Source organism: Aythya ferina, assembly GCF_964211825.1.
Source record: "Aythya ferina genome assembly, chromosome: 9".
Taxonomy (NCBI): Eukaryota; Metazoa; Chordata; class Aves; order Anseriformes; family Anatidae; genus Aythya; species Aythya ferina.
In genome coordinates, this window is record NC_140305.1 from 19,399,895 (window position 1) to 19,420,994 (window position 21,100).

Here is a 21,100-nt window from a genome sequence, read left to right on the forward strand (position 1 = left end):
TCTTCATTTTTTCACCCTACTAATCTCATATGTAAACAGGAGGTGACAATTTTTTAGTTTGTTTATTTTTGTGGAGGGGTGGGAGGGTAACAGGAAGGCCACGGGGATAAAGGACATCATTTAGGACTCGGGTGAGGCATTCCCACCACACAAAGCAGTCAGGAGTCACTACCTGCAACTTCAGGCAGAAGCAGGCTACCTCTGCTGACAGCGATGTGATGTGCAGGACCGCACAGCTTCACGGCGTGAACGCTGCAATGGTGCCTAGCTCTTTTGCAACCCTGCTAATCACCACACAACTTGGTTATCACAGAAAAAATCAGGACATAACATTCCATCCAGCCCATTTTCTCACACTTGCTCTTCGAGCACTTGCTTATTACTCCACATCAGATCCAGTTCACGCCTGCCTTTATGCCACGAACTCCACACGTCTGCCGATTGTGCGCGTTAACCTACAAAACATTCGAGTTGCCCCAGCGAGCACCCGCCAAACCACGTTCTTGCGAGGACAGCTTATTCCAGCCACACTTCCCAGGTGAAGCAAACCAACCCAGCGAGATCACTGCGAACCCAACAGCGCCACGTATACGAGGGGCTCCTGCTGGTGCCGTGAGTCTCGAGCACTCCAGGAAGAGCCCAGCACATGGAGGTGCCTGTGCCACGGCTTCTCAGTCTCAGTAACACATGCACTCGCCCAGTAACATACCTGCTGGCTTTTAAGAACACTCTTGAAGGGTTTGGGGTCTCTGCATCCTTCCTTTGTCTCTCACAGCGGAGTCCAACGAGAAGCATCCCCTCCAGACACCACCTCAGGTGCAGAGGCAGGCTGAGCAGCTTCTGGCTTTCTGGGCAGCTCGGGGATTACTCAGGGCCGAAATGCCTACAGCTGCCATTGTTTTACCCATGTGGGAAAAATACTCGGCTAGATCCTAGCAAAGATAAGTCCTGGCAACAAAAAGAACCTGAGGCAAACTTGCATTGTGAGGCAACAGCGGTGCCACAGGTTCAGTGCAATCAATTGCAAAAGCAATCGAAGTGGCTCATTTATGCATTAGTGTCACGAAATCGAGCCTTAAACTGCAACAAAGAAAGACCTCAGGGAAGCTCCTGTGCCCACCTGTTCCTCTGCTTCGCGTTATAACTGAGATTGTTAAAGAAATGCTTGACATTACAGCTCAGATGATTAAAAACACTTCATGCTAGTCTGTGATGCAGACACCAATTTCTCTACATTTAAAGTTTTTTGCTGTGTGAAAAACTTTCTGCCTAAAAACAGGGAGAAGAGTCTGATTATGGCATTTTATGCAAGCAAACCTTTCCTGCCATCCCGTCTCCTTTTTCAAACATAATCAATGTGGAGTTTGGATTCCTTTAAAGCAAGTGCCTCCGAGGAGCAGTTAATCCCAGTCCTAGGAGCTGAAACAGTTCACTTTGCTAATAGCTGTATTACTTCGAGTGACAAAAGATAATCCATCCGCAAATATTTCATTAAAAGGTGCTGCTTGACGAACGTACTTTCCGTCAGTGCTACGAGAGTATTACTGATTTTACTTAGCAATGTAAACCAGCAAGGCAAAAGCACAGCTTCAAAGCGCCCTGCTAGGAAAGAAACTGAAACAAACGATGCAAGACCCAAAATAAAGCAAGCACCTCCCGAAGTTTAAGGACCTGAAGAAGTCATTTCTTCACCTCGTACACTGGCACAGGTGAAGAACCTCAGAATTCGGGACCCTTTCACCATCAGATGAGTCATTTGGCTAGGAAAAGCCACACCTTCGCTACACAGGGATGCTGCCAAGTCCATACCAGCAGAGTCTCAAATACAGAAAATCCCCAGCTGTGTATCTTCCAAAGACAATAAGTGTGAGAAATTGACTGTCGTTAGTCCTCACCCTTTCAGCTGTGCCTGGCATACCATCTGCAAATGATTAATTGTAAAAAGGCACAATCTCTTTTGCACTACATGAAGACAATCCCGAACAGCTCCAGCTTGTACCGATGGTGGACTCCGGTTACACACGTGCCTTGCACTCACCTCTTTTAAAAACAGACTTGGGAGCCCCTCAGTACTTCAGTTTTCAGAACAGAGAATTATCCCAAAAGCTCTTGGTAAGCTACAAGAGAGTATAACTTTATGTCAACGTGACATAAAACTGGCCTAAAGCTCCCTGAACACCTGCACAAAGCGGGATGAAAGGCCCTTGATCCTACACTCAGTAACACAGCTCCGTGTTACATTTTCATGAGAGCAATTAACAGCACACTCCATTTGCAACTTATATGGTTGCAGCCTGGAGTGAAATCAGATACTGGGAAGGATCCTACACGTTCACATCCTTCAGCAGTTTTAAACCTGTTGCAGTTTAACTACTAATTAATCCTTGGCAGTTTTAGAAAGTCCAGGTTTTACCTAAAAGGAACAAACACAAACAGGAAAGGCAGCCCCAGGCACTGCTGCTACAGGCCCTCTAATCAAAGGCTTCTCACTGCCACCTGAAGCAGCAGAGCAGGGGAACCTTCTGTCTGTGCACACAGCTACAAGGGGTGTAGGTGGCAGCGAGCACCAGATCGAGGCACGTGTAGCAGGTAACTCGGTCACAGCTGGCTCGCTAACTCCAGGTATTGCTATTCAAAGCATAGACAACAATTCAAAGTGTAGGCTTGTTTTGAAGAGCATCAGTAAGGTAAACAAGGCCAACAGCCTTGGGCACGCTGCTTTGCGTGGGCACGAGTAACTCAGGCCCCGCCTGCTGCCACAGGAGGCTGCGGCTCCTTCAGGCACTCCGCGAGCCCAGCTTTTCCCCGGGGAGACGTGGGGCAGGCGCTCAAGGACAGGCGACAAGCAGCAAGGAGAGCAGCCGGAGCTGGAGAGCTGTGCAAGGTGCCCTCCCTCCCCCACCGGCATCCAGCGCTGGAAAGAGAGAGAGGAAGCTGGGCAGAGCGTCTCTCGAAACCACGGCGAGGCCAGAAGTGAACTGGTACGGTCAGGAAGCCTGAAATGGCTCAGTTACCACACGCAGAAGCAAAGCAGGTTCACAGCACCGGGAACTATCCCCTCCCTGCTTTCTGTTCTGACCCGCTCAGCACATTTCGGTGACTGCTATCCAAACAGTCAGTTTTGTCCCAGAGGTGAAACGAGCTCCGGGGTAACACGCTTTGACAAACCCTAACGTATTAACGCAGGGCTGTGTGGACGTTGCCAAAGTCCAAGCTGACCAGCTCCCAGTGGGGCAGGGCGTGGATGGAGCTGGTGACCTGTTGTCACAGGCAGCCACCGCAAGGCTTCAGTGCTCATGGTTGGTTTGGTCTCTTCCCTTCCCTGAACCACAGCTTTCAGGAACTAGCCCACAATCTCACTCAATTGGCTACACACCTGCTAAATTTATTCCTGGCAAGATTATTTTTTTTTTTTAAGTTTATTTATGGCAACATCCTCCTTTAGGCAAAACTAGATTAGCGGAGATACGCATGTCAGATAACGTAGCACTTAAGAGCAACACCGTCAAAAACCCAGGATGATGAAAGAGCAAAATTAAAGAGTCCAAGGTTACTTTTGCACAAACAAGGCACGAGGACATTTTTAATCTTCAGTTTTCAGGTGGATTCTAATGAAACATCACTCAAACCTCGTCCTCTCCTTCCTGAACACCCCTGCAAAGCAGGAGCACAGCAGCGGCTGAAATAAATCCACCAGGCTTTTTCACCCGAGCCTCGTGAAGGGGACGGGAACTGGAATTTCAGCCAAGGTCCCAGCACGTGTGTGGGGGTCTCCCTGACGTTTTCCCCGAGCCTTTCCTTAAAACACACGCACATCTTTGCAAGTGTTAAAGACGTCTCCCCCCGGCTTGGTGAAGAAAATGAATTTTTAGCGATGCACGGGCAGGTAAGAGCGAAGGTGAGGCTTCTCCCAAGGGCGACCGGCTCCTCCTCACAGCTCCAAGCCTGTGGACCGGAGCGGGTTTGCTGAGGCGATGGCGGCGGGGAGGGCAGGGCTGAACCTGAAGCCCTGGGGCAGGGGCTGTGCCCAGGGGCTGCCGAGGGGCCGCTACGGGATGAAACAGCCTCGCCCCGAGCCCCGTCCCGCAGCCGCCCACCTCCCCCAGCGCCCCGAGGGCTCTGCCGGGCCTCCGCCTCCCTCCCCCCAGCACCGCGGGGCCGGCCCCAGCGACGCGAACCCAGCGGGGCTGAGCCGCTCTGGGCTCCCCGCAGCCCGGCCTCGCCTCACCTCTGCCCGCCGGTGCCTCCCGCCGCATCCCGGCCTCCGCCACCAAGGCCTCGGCTCCCGGCTCCCGGCTCGGCTCCGCTCCGCCCCGCCGGGCCCGAGCGCCCTGCGCCGGCGCCGCCGCGTCAGCCCTGCGACGGGGCGGGGGGCACGGGCGGCCCGGGAGCACCGCGCCTGCGCCCGGCCGATGGGGCCGGGACCGGGAACAGGAACGGGGCCGGTTGGGGACCGGGAGGGACCCGGCAGGGCCCCTCGGGAAGGGCCCGGGCCCAGGTGGGGCCGCGGCCGCCTCACTCCCTGCCGCAGCTGAGGGCGACGCTGCTGGAGGGCGGGGGACGCGGCCTGCAGGGTGCCCCCTCCTCAGCAGGACGCCTTAGTCGCCTTTTTTTCTTAATAATCATTGAGGTCGTCATCCTCAATGTGTTTGTGAAAAATAAAATAAAACACCAAAACTTAGAGCTCTTCTATAGTTAACTCTCGTCGCACCATAACTTGATTCCCTTGTAGTTACACCCATCACACCGTTTCACACCGTTGAGTTCCTTTGTAGTTACTCCCACCACACTCTAATGTCAGGAGTTCCCTTGTAGTTACTCCCACCACACCATAATTCGAGGAGTTATCTCTCTTGTCGTTCTTCCCACCTCACCATAACATCAGGAGTTTCCTTGTAGTAACTTCCACCACACCATACTTTGAGGAGTTCTCTCTCTTGTAGTTCCTCCCACCACACCATAACATTAGGAGTTCCCTTGTAGCTCCTCCAGCCCTAGCAGCCTGACAAAACCACCCAGCCTGCAACCACAGATCCTTCTCCTGGCTGTGGTGGGGGCAGTGGGATTTGTCCCCTTCCCTGGGCGCCTGCCGTGGGGCAGTTCGCATCTCTGCATCCCGCTTCCCCTTCCTGAAGAACGGGGAAGAACATACCGTCTGTTTTGGCTGCTGTGCTGTGTTATGAGATGTCATGAAAGTGGGAAGTGCACCAAAGCCATTTTTGTTGCTGGGCGGAGAAAGGTTGCACTTCCTCTCACTCCTCTCAGTGGGTAGCCCCTGTGAGGAGAAGCTAAAAGAATTTCACCAAAAAAAAGAAAAAGCACTGAAGCAGGGAAAATTGGGAAACAGCCACGATGCATCATTTTTGCTAAAAGTCTGTAGAACGTGAACTATTTTGTGATCATGCAGTATCCATTATGCTGTGCATTCCTCCAGGAATTGCAGTATCCAGGCCATGGGTTGTGAAATTCTATAACAAAGAAATAAAAAAAAAGGGATATGGAAGACAATGCGGTAACGCACCAAACAGAACAGAACAGTCAGTGCCAGACTGAGAGTTGCTGGCTTTTATTTGTTTGTTTGAAAAAATGTCCAGGCCAGCTCTCTCATTAAATACCGTGCTTTCCTAAGCAACCATTTGCTCTTCCTGTACAGTAAATCCAGCCAAAGATGGGCTAAGCAGTTTCAGAACACCAGGATGAGTCCTCTGGCCTTTATGAAACACACAGTAAACTGGGTGCACAATGCAAAACTCAGGCTGCGAAGGTAAAACAGGAATATAATAAATGGAAAGAGGATTCCTCCCCCAATCCATCGCAGTGCTGCTGTGTTCTCTGGCTCTCTAACAGCACCTCTGCACTTGAGTCGTGGCCTGACCCAGGCGATCATTAGTACCGTCTACTTCAGGCACTTGAGGCACATAAATGAGAGCCCAAGTTCATGAGATCCTCTTAAAAATCATGATTTGACTTTCTAATTGTTTTCTTCTTTTACAAGCCTTCTGGTTTTGCTTGTGAGGATCAGTCTTATCAGGTTTCTGCTTCCTCCCTGTCCACGAGGGCTAGTAGCAGATCTTTAAAAACTGGAAGCTGAGATTCTCAGATGAGTAAACACTGTAAACTGCACGCTGTAAACACTGAGGCTTTAAGGAATGCATGAAAGACATGAGACTTGTGAAAATTAATAAATAAATAAAAGGCAGACTTGGCAATGTTGACAAAAAGGACTGAATACCAACTGCATTACTGCAACATTTTTGTGGCCAAACTTGCAGCCTCAATGTTTTAATGATGGGAGACTTTACTGCATTTAACAGAAGCCTGGATTTGATTCTCTCAGAATAAAAGGGCCTTTGAACACTTTGTAAATGCAGCTTCCTGGCTTCATTGATCACTGACACAAACACCAGAACTAAATCTCCTACTTCTTGAGCTAAAGCACCAATCTTGCTAATTTGGGCAGCAGTGAGCCTGGATAGGAAGCAGCTGCTGGAAAAAGGCATGTAGCATGAGCTGAACCAGTTAGCTGCCATGCGTGTCGTGTAGCCAAGCAAGAATACAGCCAAGGTAAATCTTCATATAACCATGTTTTATTTGGAGGCTGCTAACAGTCAGTCTGAATTCACAAAAGAATGCAAACAGCCACATCAGGAAACTCAGCAAAAGATTGTTCAAACTGGTGGGGTTTTAGAAGGAAAATGAAAATTTTCTTTGTTGTCACTGCCTCCTTTTCCACTTCTGAATAGGAATAAAGTTAAGGACCACTCTTGCACATTCCATAGCTTCAAGTTGCGATGGAAAGACCATACTGGCAGAAATACCCATACATCTCAGCACATACTTGACAATAGAGACATTGGAAGGATTGTTCTTAAATTACAACAAAGCAAAAAAAGCTTTTAAAAAAGGTACATTCACAGCAAGCAAACTCTAAACTGAATGCAGCTATGGACAACAGAGCATTGGCTACTCCTTGGGCCATGCTCTGGGAAGTCTGAAGTTTCTCCAGACTTTTAGATGTTAATCCTGTATCATAGCAATACAAGAGGTGTGAAGGAAGCGACACTGAAACAGAAATAACCCAGACTCCTCTGTGAGGAAACATCTTCACAACATAATCTTGTCTTTGTGCTTTCAGCCCCTGCCCAGTTGCTGAAGAGATTTTCGAGCAGCCGGAGCAGCTCTGCCCCTGCTGCTGGCTCCCCCGCGGCCACCTCACATGCTCGTCCTCTGCCCTGTTTGCTCAGCTTGCCCTTCCTGTCAAGGACGAGTGCACAGCAGCTCCTGATAAAAAAAGATCACTTCAGCATATCTCAGAGGCAAATCTCCTACAATTCAAACAATGGCTTCTGTCTCACAGTTAACAAAAAGCAGTCTTTCCTTTTCCTTCAAATTAGTGGCTTAATAAAGCTTAAGCTCTCTGTCACTATCCATGTATTACACCGACTGGCATTTTTGAAACACCAAGAGGGCCTTGGCTGTGATCCCACATCACTGTTTGATAGGTGCAAACTTTACTTAAGAGGCTGTGAAATTTCCAGCAGCTCATCTCACCTACATCCCGGTTACCCCGATGCAAGGGCTGGCAACCTAACGTATGCAGTAAACTCTGACTCAGATCTCCAAAGTGACTGGGTTTAAAACAAACAAACAAAAACCAACCAACCACCATCAACAACAAAAAAACACCACTGCTTTTTCAGAGCAGACTCCTCATAGCTGGCTTCAATCTCAGTGTGTGCTCTGTGCCTGCACAATTAATTCAAGGGAACTTCTGGCCGATGCGTGGGTGAGGGAATCTCTGACATTTCTATCATTGCAGGGTGAATTTTTCAGTTCCTCTTCTGTGACCGTAACCCAATTATGTAAATACAGTTAGATTTTAGAGTAGAAAACCACTTTCACTTGTACATTTACTCTAATTTTGAATATCTGTACTTTCATAGTTACAACACTGACAAGGATTCCAGAGGGAAGGATAATCTTCTTGAAGGAGAAAGGAAGCTTAGTGATCAAGGATGACATGCATTAACACTGCTCCACAACAACCCCCTAGCCTGAACCTCCCGTACCTGGCATTTCAGGACACTGCTTCACCCCACAACAGCCACCAGCACTTGTCAGTTAGAGGCTATTGCCTCTGTTGTCCAGGCTGTAGGGCAGAAAATACTTCTGTTCCCAGTCCACCTTACATGCAAGTCAGAATAGCTTGGGCCACCAGCATTGTGCTGAAGAATGAAGAGCCACAGCCCATCAGCTCAGCTGTGGATCTCTGAGTGCCCTCAAACAGGTGGGAGCTGTAAATGGGAGCAGTAAAGCTCCAAACCTTTCTTGCTGCTTGCAAAGCGAACAAGTTTCCACACCTGGTGCTTTTCAGATCTCACTCTACAGGACGCGGACAGGGCTGCTTCCCTGCCCTGCAGGCATGTTTTGAAAACAAGTGGATTGAAGTCAACAGGCCCTAGAGATAACTGTAAAAGGGACTGTGCAAGTGAAAGAAAGGCGCCCTTAACAGAGTGTTTAGCTTCCGACTTGAATACTCCGTAATTATATCTTGCTGTTTGCCTGCACTGCACAGACCAGAGCTCACTGAGACCGCGGATAAACTATATTTAAACTCGCTCTTGCAGGTACCACAGGCAGTGTTGTCATGGCACCAAACCAGCGCAGGCTGCAGAGTCCACTTGTGAAACAGAAGCTGTGCAGGTGACTGCGCTGCGCTGTAGCTCACCAGTGCTGCTGCTCAGCTAGCTAACTCAAAGCTAGTTCCAGGTTCACTTCTATGTGTTTAGTTAGGCAGCGAAACCAGCTGGGAAGTTTGTTGGCTCCAGTCACTCTTTTTCACTCCTGTATCTCTGCTCTCTCCCACCACCCCAAAGTTGTGCCAATACAACTGGAAAGCTCATTGGAAAATGAATGCTTTGGTTGATATACATGGCAGGGGGAAGCAATACCAAACAGTTCCCCTCTGGAGTTGCACAGGGACCACGGGAGGCCGGGGTAGGCAGGTCAAGGCTGGAAGGGCAGGGCAGGAATCCAAACACCCTTTAACATGCACAAGTGATGCGAGTCCAAATGGTGTTGCAGAAAGAGTAAGTGTGGTTTCTTGTAGCCAACTGCCAGTATTCTTCATTAAAACATTTTGGTTGTGTTCTCTCTGAGGGCAAGATCTGGAAGACGGCTGCCTCCTGGAAGCAGTGCCGATGCACAGCACCCCACTGGTACATTTTGTCTTTTGCTTGGCAGCCAAGCATTTCTTTTGATGCTGTGTTGCCTTTCACTCATATCAGATTGTGAGGGGTTGTTTCATCAGAAACAAGAGTGAAATGGAATAAGGAATAAATTAGAAACAGGACAAAGCTGTTACTGAATTTCTTAGAACTTGAAGGAACAAGAGGCAAAAACCTCCTGCAGCAGAAATTTGATTATCATCTTCCCCAAACGATACCATTACTGTAATTGCTAAACACTTTCTAAAGCAGTATATAGCTACAGTCATTGCAGCACTGGAATCGTCCATGAAGAAGGATGAAGAACATGCAGTGTAGGACAGAAATGGGGACATTACTGTCACTGAAAATCTTCATTATCAGGAGAGGCTGAAGAAGCTGAGACCATCTCCAATGAGGAAGAAAAGCACTACAGGGACCTTCCTGCATATTTTAAGATCAGTGGAATGGAATTGTGTTTATGCATTTTTCTTAGCCTGAAAGAATTTTAAACAACTGGGAGAGAGTAAGATGAAATGGGGAGTTCAAATGGAAATCCACAAGGATATCCATCTTTCCCAGTGTCGCATCAAGACACTGATGCAATGTCATCTGGAGCTGGTCTGTTATATCTAAGGCTTTTGAAGCATAATGAACTTAGCTTTTTCAAATTAGTACTGACAAACAAAATAGCTGACTTATCTCTATTCAAAAATTACTCCATGGAAAGAAAATGTAAGCAATTTAGTAGGAGACTTGGCACTTACAGAAAATGTTTGTTATGACAAATTTGTTATTCAGACATCTCTCCATTTTCTGAGTTGAAGTCACAAGTAAAAGGGAAATGCTTCAACCCAATCTAGAGGCCACTCCACCTTGGAAACTATCATCTCATAGAGGTGGGCATCATTTGATCTGCACATTTCAAGAGATGCAGCAGAAGATCAGACATCAGTTCATTCTATGTCTTTGATTTATTTGAAGCCAGGCAGACAGCACCACATGGAAGGATGTAAAAGCGTTCAGGGATCATGATGATTTTGATTTCTAACCCTATCCTAAAATGCATTTCCATACGCCCTCCCCAGCCTGTTGCCATCTTTAGATTAAATATGGATATCCTCTTCCCATGGCTCACCTGCACAAACAAACCTTTGTCTTCACACCTTCCCTGTAGTTGCTTGGGATTCTTGAAGGGCAGGTTCCTCTGCCTTTTATCATTACTCAGAAGTTCTCAAAATTTATTCCCATCAATCTGTCAAGGCAAGCATACTCAGATGAGAAATTTCAAGCTATATCTCCTTCCTTTTCCTCCTGCCTATCCTTCCTGGACAGTCTGTACATATAAACTAGCATTAACTAGCTGAAGCCTTCAAAATGCAAGTTCAAGTCTCTAGTAAAACTTATCCCCTTCACTCTGAAGCTGAGTGAGTTGCAGAGCCTCCGGAAAGATAAGGAGACTGATGGAGTTTTTCAAACTATGCATCCCTTTGATCCCTTCTCCAGTATGAAAAAAAAATATTTAAAGTTCTCCATCCTGGATTTCATTACTCACAGAAAGACATGGAAGTGCAATTATTCCTTATTCATCAACAACTACCCACCAACCCTAGCTCCTAGCTAGACTGTTCTAGCTCCTTTAAAACATGGTTTTGCAATTTCCATTTCCAGATTGCCCTGGCAGGTATGACTGTGACTTTGCAAACAGCTACAGCTGTGTGTGCTAATTGCTTTCCTCTAAATTATTTATGAGACTCTTTTGACGGATGGGAATTCTCAGAACAGCATGCGATAACCATTGGCAGTGGACTCCTGAACTAGTGGGAACTCCATCACCTGCCGAGGTGCAGAAAAGCCAGCTGTTAGCAGACACTGCGTCCCTGACAGCATGGGCACCGAACTGCAGGGTCAAGCTCTACCTGCTTTCATCTCCTTTTCCAATAACTGCTCAATGGGAAATTTATGTGTAACCATTACATCTGCACGTAACGCACACCCTTTACTTTTGGGATTAGATCAGAGAATACCAGAGACTGCCTAATTTAGATAAGGCAGAATATAGAGTGTCAATGACCTGCAGAAGACAATCCATTTCAGTAAAGAGGGCTTTTCAAGCTCTGGTCCCAGATGCGGTAGGGGTCTGTAAAATGCAAGTAGGAAAGCTAGAAATCAATAGACTTCTATTCACCACATATGGGATAGCAGCTTTACCAGATTTTTTTTTTACACAATACATCAACTGAAATAGAATAGCAAACACTGCTACAGAAAAGAGTACAAAATGTATATCACGAGCCACCACTTACCACTGTTTTTTTCCTGAAGGGCTTATCACTGCTGTCCAGCGAAAAACTATTCAAAAAGCTATGGCTAAAGGTAACCATAAGCCCTGTCAGTTAAATAAAAAAACTTCTGTTACAGAGACCAGTAAATTATATCAGTATTTTTCTCTTCCTCTACACATAAGAATAACTGACAGGGTAGATGTAGTCCGCACCCAGGCTGGCTAGAAGAAGAACTTAATGACTTGAGTTGCAGGAGCATGACAAGGAGCAGCCAGAAGAATGAGGCAAACCAGCGTGTGTTAGAATTGCTGCTCACTATTGCTGTTTTTATTACCTTCCCAGGAGGATATAAATGCTGCTTGGTGAGCAACCAACGTGGCATCTTCATGAGCTTCACAGCTGTGTTTAAGAACTAAATTTAAGCAGGATCCGCAGCCAAACTGTAGGTGAAATTGTGTGACAGGTCTTTGCCTAAGCAGTATTTTACCCTGCCCTTCCCACAGATTTTCATCCCTGTGCTCATTTATTCTACATATTCCTGAAGATTCACACTGTTTTCTGTACAGAAGTCTACTGACCTCAGACACAAGGATACAGACAGGAGAGAGAGGACAACAAAGAGAGGCTGTGTTCTCCTTGGAGATCAGCTGCCATTTCAGAGTCAGGTCAGGTATTCCTCAGGCACTTTGCTCAGTGCAGCACGGATAGAACCTGAATCACCATGGGAGATGTGCAGAGGATGGCACATCATAATCCAGCTGCACGTAAAGTCAGGAGGAGGGAGACAGGGCAGGATGTGTGGTTGTGCTAAGAACACCTGGAGTGTTTTTTTTTTTTTGACTCCCTTTCTCCCATGCTGTGGAGCTTCGGCTGTGTCCCACCCAGTGGTTGGCACTTGGGACTTAAAATGTCCCAGCTTCTAAGCCTGCTCCCCCCAAGAGATGGGCCACATGGACTCCTCGTGCTCACAATGAAACAGCAGAATGGTGATAAGGAAACGAGTCCTCTGCAGAAGAAGAGGAATGGGGGAGGAAGCTGATGTTCCCAGCCACTTATCACAGATGAAAAAGGAGACAGGACAGAAGGTATTTGTCTGGATCTGACACAGACTAACGGCATGGCACAGGTAAGGCTAGGAAGTCATTCATGCCTCATTTCACCCACCTGTAAATTATTCCTCCCCCTTCATCCCCACGGGTGTATCATTATGATTGCTCAATTAATTAGCAGTTTAAAAGAGCTCCAAGACATTCGATGGAAAAGAAGGATTTTTTTGTATTTCTGCTTCTCCAAAGTTGCATGCATAAACACTGGTATTTATAAGTCCTTTGCTGAGGATAGAAAATTACTTCCAGTTTACAGATCAGAAAGTTATACCAAGGAAATCTTAAAGCACAGATTTTGAGAAATGGTTTCAAGTTGCCAGACACATCTTCTGAGTGCACAGCTACATACAAACACAGCTGCCCTTCCAGAGGGCTGAGCACACCCAGTCCTGAATGTGAACAGCCACAAGTACGGGCATTCACCCACTGAAGTTCATGTGCTCAGGATTCCAAATTGGATATTTCAAACCCTATCCCACTCTGGAAAACTGAAATGGGAACTGAACCAAGAAAACCTGAATGGCAAGTAGCACACTGTGATGTTCTGTCCACCACATCACGGTGTACTTGTGTTTGGCTAGAGCTTCAGAAAAGCTTTTTGCCACTGAGGTACCAGAACAGGTGATCAGACTTTCAGAAACATTTATCACCGAATGGCTTGGGTTGGAAAGGACCTTAAAGCTCATCTCATTCCACCCCCCTGCCATGGGCAGGGACACCTCCCACCAGTCCAAGTTGCTCAAAGCCCCATCCAGCCTGGCCTTCAACATTTCAGGGATGGGGCACCCACAGCTTCTCTGGGGAACTTGTTCCAGTGCCTTGCCACCCTCTGAGTGAAGAATTTCTTCCTTATGTATCTAAACCTACCCTTCTTTAGTTTAAAGGCATTCTCCCTTGTCCTCTCACCACACCCCATGACAAAGAGTCCCTCCCCATCTTTCCGACACGTTTGTGCCTCTCTCCTACTGGGGGCCCCAGAGCTGAATGCAGCACTCCAGGTAGGGCCTCACAAGAGCAGAGAAGGAGAATCACCTCCCTCGATCTGCTAGCTATACTTCTTCTGAGGCAGCCCAGAACACGGTTGGCTTTCTGGGCTGCAAGCGTACGTTGCCAGCTTTTGTCGAGCTTTTCATCCATCAGTACCCCCAAGTCCCTCTCTGCAGGGCTGCTACCACATGTCTCTCCAAGCACAGCAAGCTGCAGAGGAATGTACCATGGGAGGGAGAGTTTCCCTGACCAAAACAATTAAAACGCTCACATAAAAATAGAATGCTGAAAGGAAATCTGCCCATTCTGCACCATTATTATTTTTAATAGAAAACCCAAGTTCCTGTCAAAAACAAGAGAATAGACAATTTCCAGCCAGCTTTAATGGCATGATCTTTTGAAATACTCAGCCATCTGTCACAGCAGGAGTGCTTGGTGTTCAGCCCTTCTGAAAAACTTGGCCCTTCTTTGGGAACACGGTGCTTTTCAAACTCTGCTGTTAGGCCCCTCCTAGGAACCGTTTCTTCCCTGAAAAGTACTGCTTTTTTTTGTGTCACTGTCCTCAGTGCAGTGAAACCTGCCGGTAAAACAGGTACAGATTAGCTTGAAGCGCAAAACTGGTAAATTGCTTCGAGTGAGCCCTAAATCCAAGGATGAGTGGGCAGGTTAAGTCCAGAATTAACTAAAATTACATTTAATGTTGCTTATAAAAAGCATTGCAAAAGCCTCTTAGCAAATTTCCAGATGATGATTGCTCACTGAAAACTCCTTTTCCCTTAGAAGCATTTATTTCCTCCTCTCCTCTGATTCTTCCAGCCCTTTCTCCTCCCTCTCTCATGACTGTTGACGACCTTGTCCCAGGTTAAGAGGTAACAAAGCAATGAAACGAACCGCTCCTTACTCACGAAAGATTGTTAATAGCAGGACCCCAGTCTGGGATGGAAAATCAGCTTCCAAATAAGCCTCTCTGGGGGTTAATAAAATCTGCTATACAGACAGAAAAATTCTGCAGCAGGTGAATCATCTCGTACACAGGGATCAGGCAAACAGCGACAGCATGATGCACAGCACTACATTAAAACAGAAACACGGTCCCACTGTAAACACCTACATCTGGAACCCGCGGTGATTCCTCTTCACAGAACAAACATTTTACAGCAATGTTCTGAACAGAGCCCAGCGAAATTGAGCACCAACCTGGACATTTGCCCTTTCTCCTGCTACTGGTGCGTTAGAAGAACATGCTACAGGTCTTCATTTTAACAAATATAGATTAAGCTCCTTGTGGCTCCCTGGAATAGAGACAAAAACTGTGTTACTTTCAGTGGACCAAGACCTCTGACAAATCAATGAGATACATAAGAATGCTTTTTATTTCTTAAGTGGGCCAAGAGGCTTTGAAGCTACACTAATGCCTCCAGATAAAGGGCCACACTATCCCTCCTGCTGCAACAGAAACCTCAGTGAAATCCTGGCTACATGAAAGTTAACAGCAAAATTCCCACCAGTTTTACTGTGAACAAGACTTCAGGCCATAAGTCTATTCTGTGGAGGATTTTCTACCAAATGTTTGAAAATGATTTTCTCCAACGGAAAAAAAAAAAAAAAAAGAAAAAAAAAGTCAATTGTTTCATTGTATTTTCTTTAAAGAGCTGTAACCGAACATTTCATTTTTGATTGGGGTCAACCCTAGTTTAAAATTTCCAGTTCCCACACACATCCTCCTGAAGCAGTGGAGCTGCAGTGGCTGACACGTTCTGATGCTAAACTCAACTGACACATAATAGCCTGATAATGCCAGGCAATATGTTTTGAGCTCCCCATACCCACAAAAAAAAGAAGAAATTCAGCATTTTGAGGTTCTTTTCCACCCTCCTCCCAAGCTCGGACAGAAATACATATGGAAATACTGGAATTTTTCAAAAAATTTTTAACTGTACTACAATTTGCATCGACAATGGCTACCACCTGGCTTGGCCCTACCAAAGTTAAGTTATTCTGCAATAATAAAACATAATTCGGAACAGAATTTGGCCTGCAGAACTCCACGTCCCAAGGAGCCCAACAAAACCTTCCCCTTGGCTCCACTCACTCCTTTTGAGGAAGGACCCAGCGGAAGGAAGGCAGCCAGTGTGACTGCCAGTTTTGCAGAGTCCATAAAACTCTTGGGAGCCATGACCCCAGCTCTCTGGCTCTTGGATTTCTAACAGAGGACTCTATTGAAAATGATCCTCTCTAGGGCTCCAAGATGTTCACCCCTAACCTTACTGAGTCACGAAAGAATATTCAGCCCATAATACAACGAGCACAGCAAACCTTCCCTTGCTACATCACAGCAATCTCAGAAGTTCCTGACATGTTTGAAGCTAATGGCCAATACCTTGTTCAGCAAAGTTTAAGCCTCAGGAACCGAACAGAACTTCAGCCCTTGCTTAAGTTTAAGCACAAGCTGAAATGCATTTCTGAATAGGAATGGCCCTAGGAATTATGCAAATGCTTAGATGAATCCAGGGCCAAATACGAATTACTTCAGAAGACAGAGAAGCAAGTAGTGCAATTTAATCATTTTTATCTCCCTACTAAGAATGCACAAGTTCTTACAGCTAATATTACAGCATCTTCGACTTGCCAGAAGCCAAATGACCTATTCTTTAACAGTCAAGCTCTCCTCATTTTCAAGGTGAAGATTAGTCCATTTATGCTGAACCGTGGCAGAGAATGACAATTCCATAATACACGGATTGAGTGCTGTTCCACTCACATGTTACATTACCCTGTCCTTACTTCCACTGCACTTTCACTCACAATTGACTATCACAGTAATAAGATGGTGCTGCTTCTAATCTCAAATTGTGTACTTCCTGGGATGCTGGCAATTCATTAGATACTCCCATAAATTGGCCCACTGGATCTGACCTTGAATCTGAATGCCAAAAAACCATGGTGATATAACTTACTCATATTAACAGCCTGCATTAAAGTCACAACGTGAACTGGAGACTTCCATAAAACGATGAATAAAGCGAACCTTCAGCAATATCTCTGGAAAGGGCAGCCAGCACCTCCCCACAGACTATCAGCACTGTCCACAAGTGCTCCGAATAAACACGAAGGCTGATTGTGAAAATGCTCCACACATGACTAGTCCTTACTTCTGCAAATACTCTCACAGGCTTCAGCGCTTTCAGGGTCAGATCCCACAGCTGTACCGCTAACAGACAGCCCAGTAAGTGCCAAACAGACAGAATCCAGTTTGCCCTCCTTGCAAAAATATCAGTGAATCTGTAAAATAACCTCTGAGAATGTCATCGTTGAAAATGAATGCTTTAGAGTAGGATATCATGATCCCTCAAATACTAAAGGAAGTCCTTAATTTACTGTGATCCAAGCAGAAATACATAGGAGAAAGTGGAAAGGAAATAATAAATTCTGCTACTAAAGAGGCCTGGTGGTAATTACAGGAGAATTGCCACAATTGCAAGATATACAAAAGAGCTAGCTGAGAAAACATGCCCACTTAGACTGCACAACTCCAGGGACTGCTTGCTAACAAAATACAGAGTATTTTACTTCTAGGTCACTGATTTCAGTCTGGCATGAAAAGAGAAATGACTGAAAGTTAACGCCAGCTGACAGTGGTGTGAAAACAGTAGGGTGGATCTCAGCCCACTTCCTCGTAGATTGGAGGACACAACCCAACTATTTGTGATTAGCAAAAGTACTAAAGCTAAAGATTCAGGCTGTGATTCAGTGGCACTGTAAATCCAGCTGTAGGGCTCTTAGGACAAGAAGCTGATGTGATACATACAATTCTGCTGATTCCAGCTCCCCCAAAAAGCTTTTCACGAGTTAACCCTGTACAAACAGGTGCTCCTGCGGATCAGACAGTGTTGGGCCTTTCACAGCCAGAAATAAAATTCAGGTTGCACGTGCCAACCGATTCAAGAAAAACAGAGGTGTGTGCCTATAGCTCATCCACATTCAAACTGCCTGGTAGCAAGGATCGCCAGACCACAACCGCCAAGCTTCATCCTTCAGCGGCAGCAGGTGCAGGCTATGCTGAAACGGGCACATCAGAACTATGCTGCTTTATTGCTGCTGGTCACTCTGGACTGGAGACAAATGAAGATGCTGTCTACACCTCCGTCTGCCCTATGAAAGGGTGGAGGGTGCCAGATGGTTAGCAAGTCACTCAGGACACATAAAGCCACACAGGCATTAAATAGCATAAATAGCGAGGCATTAAATGACACCATCCCTGCTGGCACCACATCCCTGCTCATCAGCGCTCCATTCATTTCAACACTTTAAAGGGAGCAGGGAAATAGGAGATTAGAGAGATGTGCTGCTGCCTTTGATAAGCCTGAAAATAGGAGCAATGTTTGTGTTAATCCTGTAGCAGTAATATAGAAAAGGCGCGATTAACTGCAGTTGCAGGAACAGTCTAGTGCAATCTGTTTTCCCACTGAATTCCTCCATGGAAAGATGGGTCACAGGGCACACCTGCAAAATGCATCGAGGCGTTTGTATCTGCACTGTGTCCACAGCCTGTGCTCCAACAGATGGTTGACCAAAGGATTTCTTGTCCTTTTATTTTGTGTGTGTGTTTTTTTCTTTCCTGAGCACACAGGAGCAGAGCAAGCCCTCCTGCCAACAGTGTAGTGAATGGAGAGCATTCAGCAACAAAGGGGTGACCTTGATTAGTGTCTAATGAGTACAAACCAGTTGTTTCTCAGCACATAATGAGGTAGAAAAGTTGTGCTATGGTCTGCCAGAGTTCTGGATGTTGCTCTGAGGAATGCTGTCAAAGATGCTGTCTGCACAGTCTCTGCTTCAGGCAGCAGCTGATCCTTGGTTCTCCCACAGACGTGGCATCTCCTGCTATGCTGCAAGCTCCCTCTTAGAGAAGCCTCTGTATTGCTCTTCACATAACATGCTGTCCTTTAATTGGCAGCACAAGTGTCAAGGCAGCTCCACCGGATTTGTATCCTGAGACAGAAAATGTTGATAGTTTTGCTTTTGATTCTTTATTTTCTTTCTTACTTCCCTTAAAAATGATGGTTGTATTCTGTACGCAGAATCTGCCCCTCCCTGCTGAAAGCAATGGAGAAGGAATGAGCAGCACTGTAGATAAGAAAGAAGAAATTCTGGATCCACTGATATCAATGGAAAGTATCCTCAACAAGTTTTCCCCTTTCAGAACTCAACACCTTTGGGAAAGAAGTCAAAAGAGGCTGGATGCACTGCTGTGAAGGCTTGTGATATCAACTGTGGCTTGGAAAGGCAAAATCATCACAAAGGTGTTACTGAGAAAGGAGAGAGGTTAACAGGGGCACTGAATGTATCCATCAAGCCTCGGGACAAGGAAACATCGGTAGTGTTAGCATCACATCCTGGCAATTGTAAATGCTGAATAAAAGCAGATTGATGATGGAGAAGGAAAAAGCAGCACCTCTTCTCCACTACGTAACAAGAAATGGCGCAAGCGAGAGGGCTGCAGTCCCTCCACCACCCTTATCTGTGCCTGCAACACACAGCTGCGTTTCACTGAAACTGCAGAGAAAACCGCCCCCGTTCAGGCCGCAGTATGCACTCGCTGAGGCCACAGAGGAACAGAAATCACGAACTGAAGGCAGCAGTGCAGAAATGGAATAAAAGAAGGAGTTTCCACAGTAATAAAAAATCCAGCGCACTTGCAGGGCCAAAATATTTGGGGGGTATGGAAGAAAATTCACAATATTAAAGAAGGGAGTGGGAATCACAGATGTGGAAGCCAAACGCACAGAGGGTTTGCAGTCTGCATGCAGTGGCGAGGGGTGTTGCAAATGGGTGGAAAGATTTTGTGCTCTTTGGAGCCCAGAAACCTACAGCCTGTACTTCCCCAAGTAACTCTGTGCTGTCTTTCCTCCCTTTCATCTATTTCAGATTTTACCTGGAGAGGAAAATGTTGGGTTGTTAGCATTAAAAAAGATGAAAAAAATGTAAAAGTATATTTAATTTTAAAAAGAATCTTCTCTGTAGCTGCATAATCAGTTAGAACTTGCTCGTGGTGTTTTGTCCATGTGCTAGGTTTCTGTAGGGATTCATTTGCATCTGCATAATCATCTATTTTAATTATATGATGCCACAGGATATATGATACTGTGCGGACAAGTAAAGAGGCAAGGAGGTGAAGGTGGGGCAGAAAACAAAGCCACCGCATTTCCATCAGCAAAACTGACTGTGATGTGCACTCAAGTGCACAGGACGGGGGAGGGACAGTTGCTTGGATATCCCCAAAATAAGCTCCTTCAATCCCTTGTGAGACACATTCTCTCTCTTCTGTCCTAGATCTTAAACCCAGCATCCTCACCTACTCCAGACTGTGGCAACGCGTTTCAAGCCAGTGCTGCCATCTTCTCCCAAGCACACTCCCAAGCCTCTGCCATACCAGAAGCCCCCACCTCACCTCAGACCCCTCCTAGACCTTACCCAAGATCCCCCCATTTCTCCACCCCTTATAATCACCATAGAATGATAAATAATCATTTATACATCTATAAGCACTGACATCATCTATACCAGTGAGATCAGGAACTTTTGGCATCAGAAAAATCCCAGTTTGGTCTCTTCCCAACCCCAAAGTGTCCCTGTTCCCGAGCCCCACAGCGCAGAGGGGACACAGAGCCAGGCTGCTTCGCATCAATCGCAGCGGAATCCAGCAGCAAGCAGGGGAGAGAGCAGGGGAATTTGACCTGTCTGCAATCAGATCTCTGAGCAGCGCATGCTGTTTATCATGCCAAGCCAGAGTCATGACTGCATCTTTCCCTGATAAATGCATCCCTTCTCTTCTCTCACTTTTCACTGTCAGCAACCGTTGTACTCTCCCAGCACCTCTCCAGGGACCAACAAAGACAGCAGTATGGGCAGTGGCAGCATACATACGTGAGCCATTTTCCAGTCAACTTTCTGCTCCCAGATGTTCTGGCTCCCATAAGCTTATGCAGATTTTTAATGATGCTTTCTTAGATCTCTTCCTGGAGGTAAATCCCAGCACATGAAAACATCAGTGAGCCATGGGATCTGGTGGTGCTTCTGTCCCACCTGAGACTCTTAAAGGCGCTAGGAGGCAAAGATCAACCTGAAAAACAGAGCAAGGCACATGGAGGAGGTTGCAAAAAATGAAAATAACTCTAGCAGGAAGACAGACAGACCTACAGTGACATGACTGAGCCAAAACAACTGCCAAAACCTCGTATTTACAAGGTTTGATTGTGTCAGCATTGCACATCCTAGCATTGTGAGTTCCACAATATCTGGATTTGTAACTTCAGAGGCTGTGTTACAGGCTTGGGTGGAAAAGAGTCTCCAAACATGGAACTGCATGGGCTTAAACTTAGAGACAGATTGAGACCATCTCAGCTTTGGCTCCTCAGCATACATGAACACTTGTAATTAAAAGACAAAAGATGCACAGGGCAGAACTAAACAGCTTGAAAAAATGTGGTGGGTGACTTTTTTTTTTTTTTTTTTTTTT

At 46.2% G+C, this 21,100-nt stretch overlaps 1 protein-coding gene across 7 annotated transcripts in view; it reads right to left on the bottom strand.

Annotated features, from left to right (window-relative positions):
- The window catches only part of SENP5 (SUMO specific peptidase 5), a 37,192-nt gene extending 16,468 nt beyond the window's left edge, over positions 1–20,724 (bottom strand). For 2 of the 7 annotated variants that reach the window (XM_084528953.1, XM_084528951.1), the window contains exon 1: positions 4,229–4,353. The gene's annotated coding sequence lies outside the window, so the exon portion shown is untranslated. Of the gene's footprint in view, positions 1–2,038; positions 2,118–2,413; positions 2,635–4,228; positions 4,354–14,781; positions 14,877–16,541; positions 16,599–20,508 lie in introns of those variants that run through there. The other 5 variants (XM_084528950.1, XM_084528952.1, XM_084528955.1 and 2 more) reach the window with 5 other exon arrangements.
- Positions 20,725–21,100: the final 376 nt, after the last annotated feature.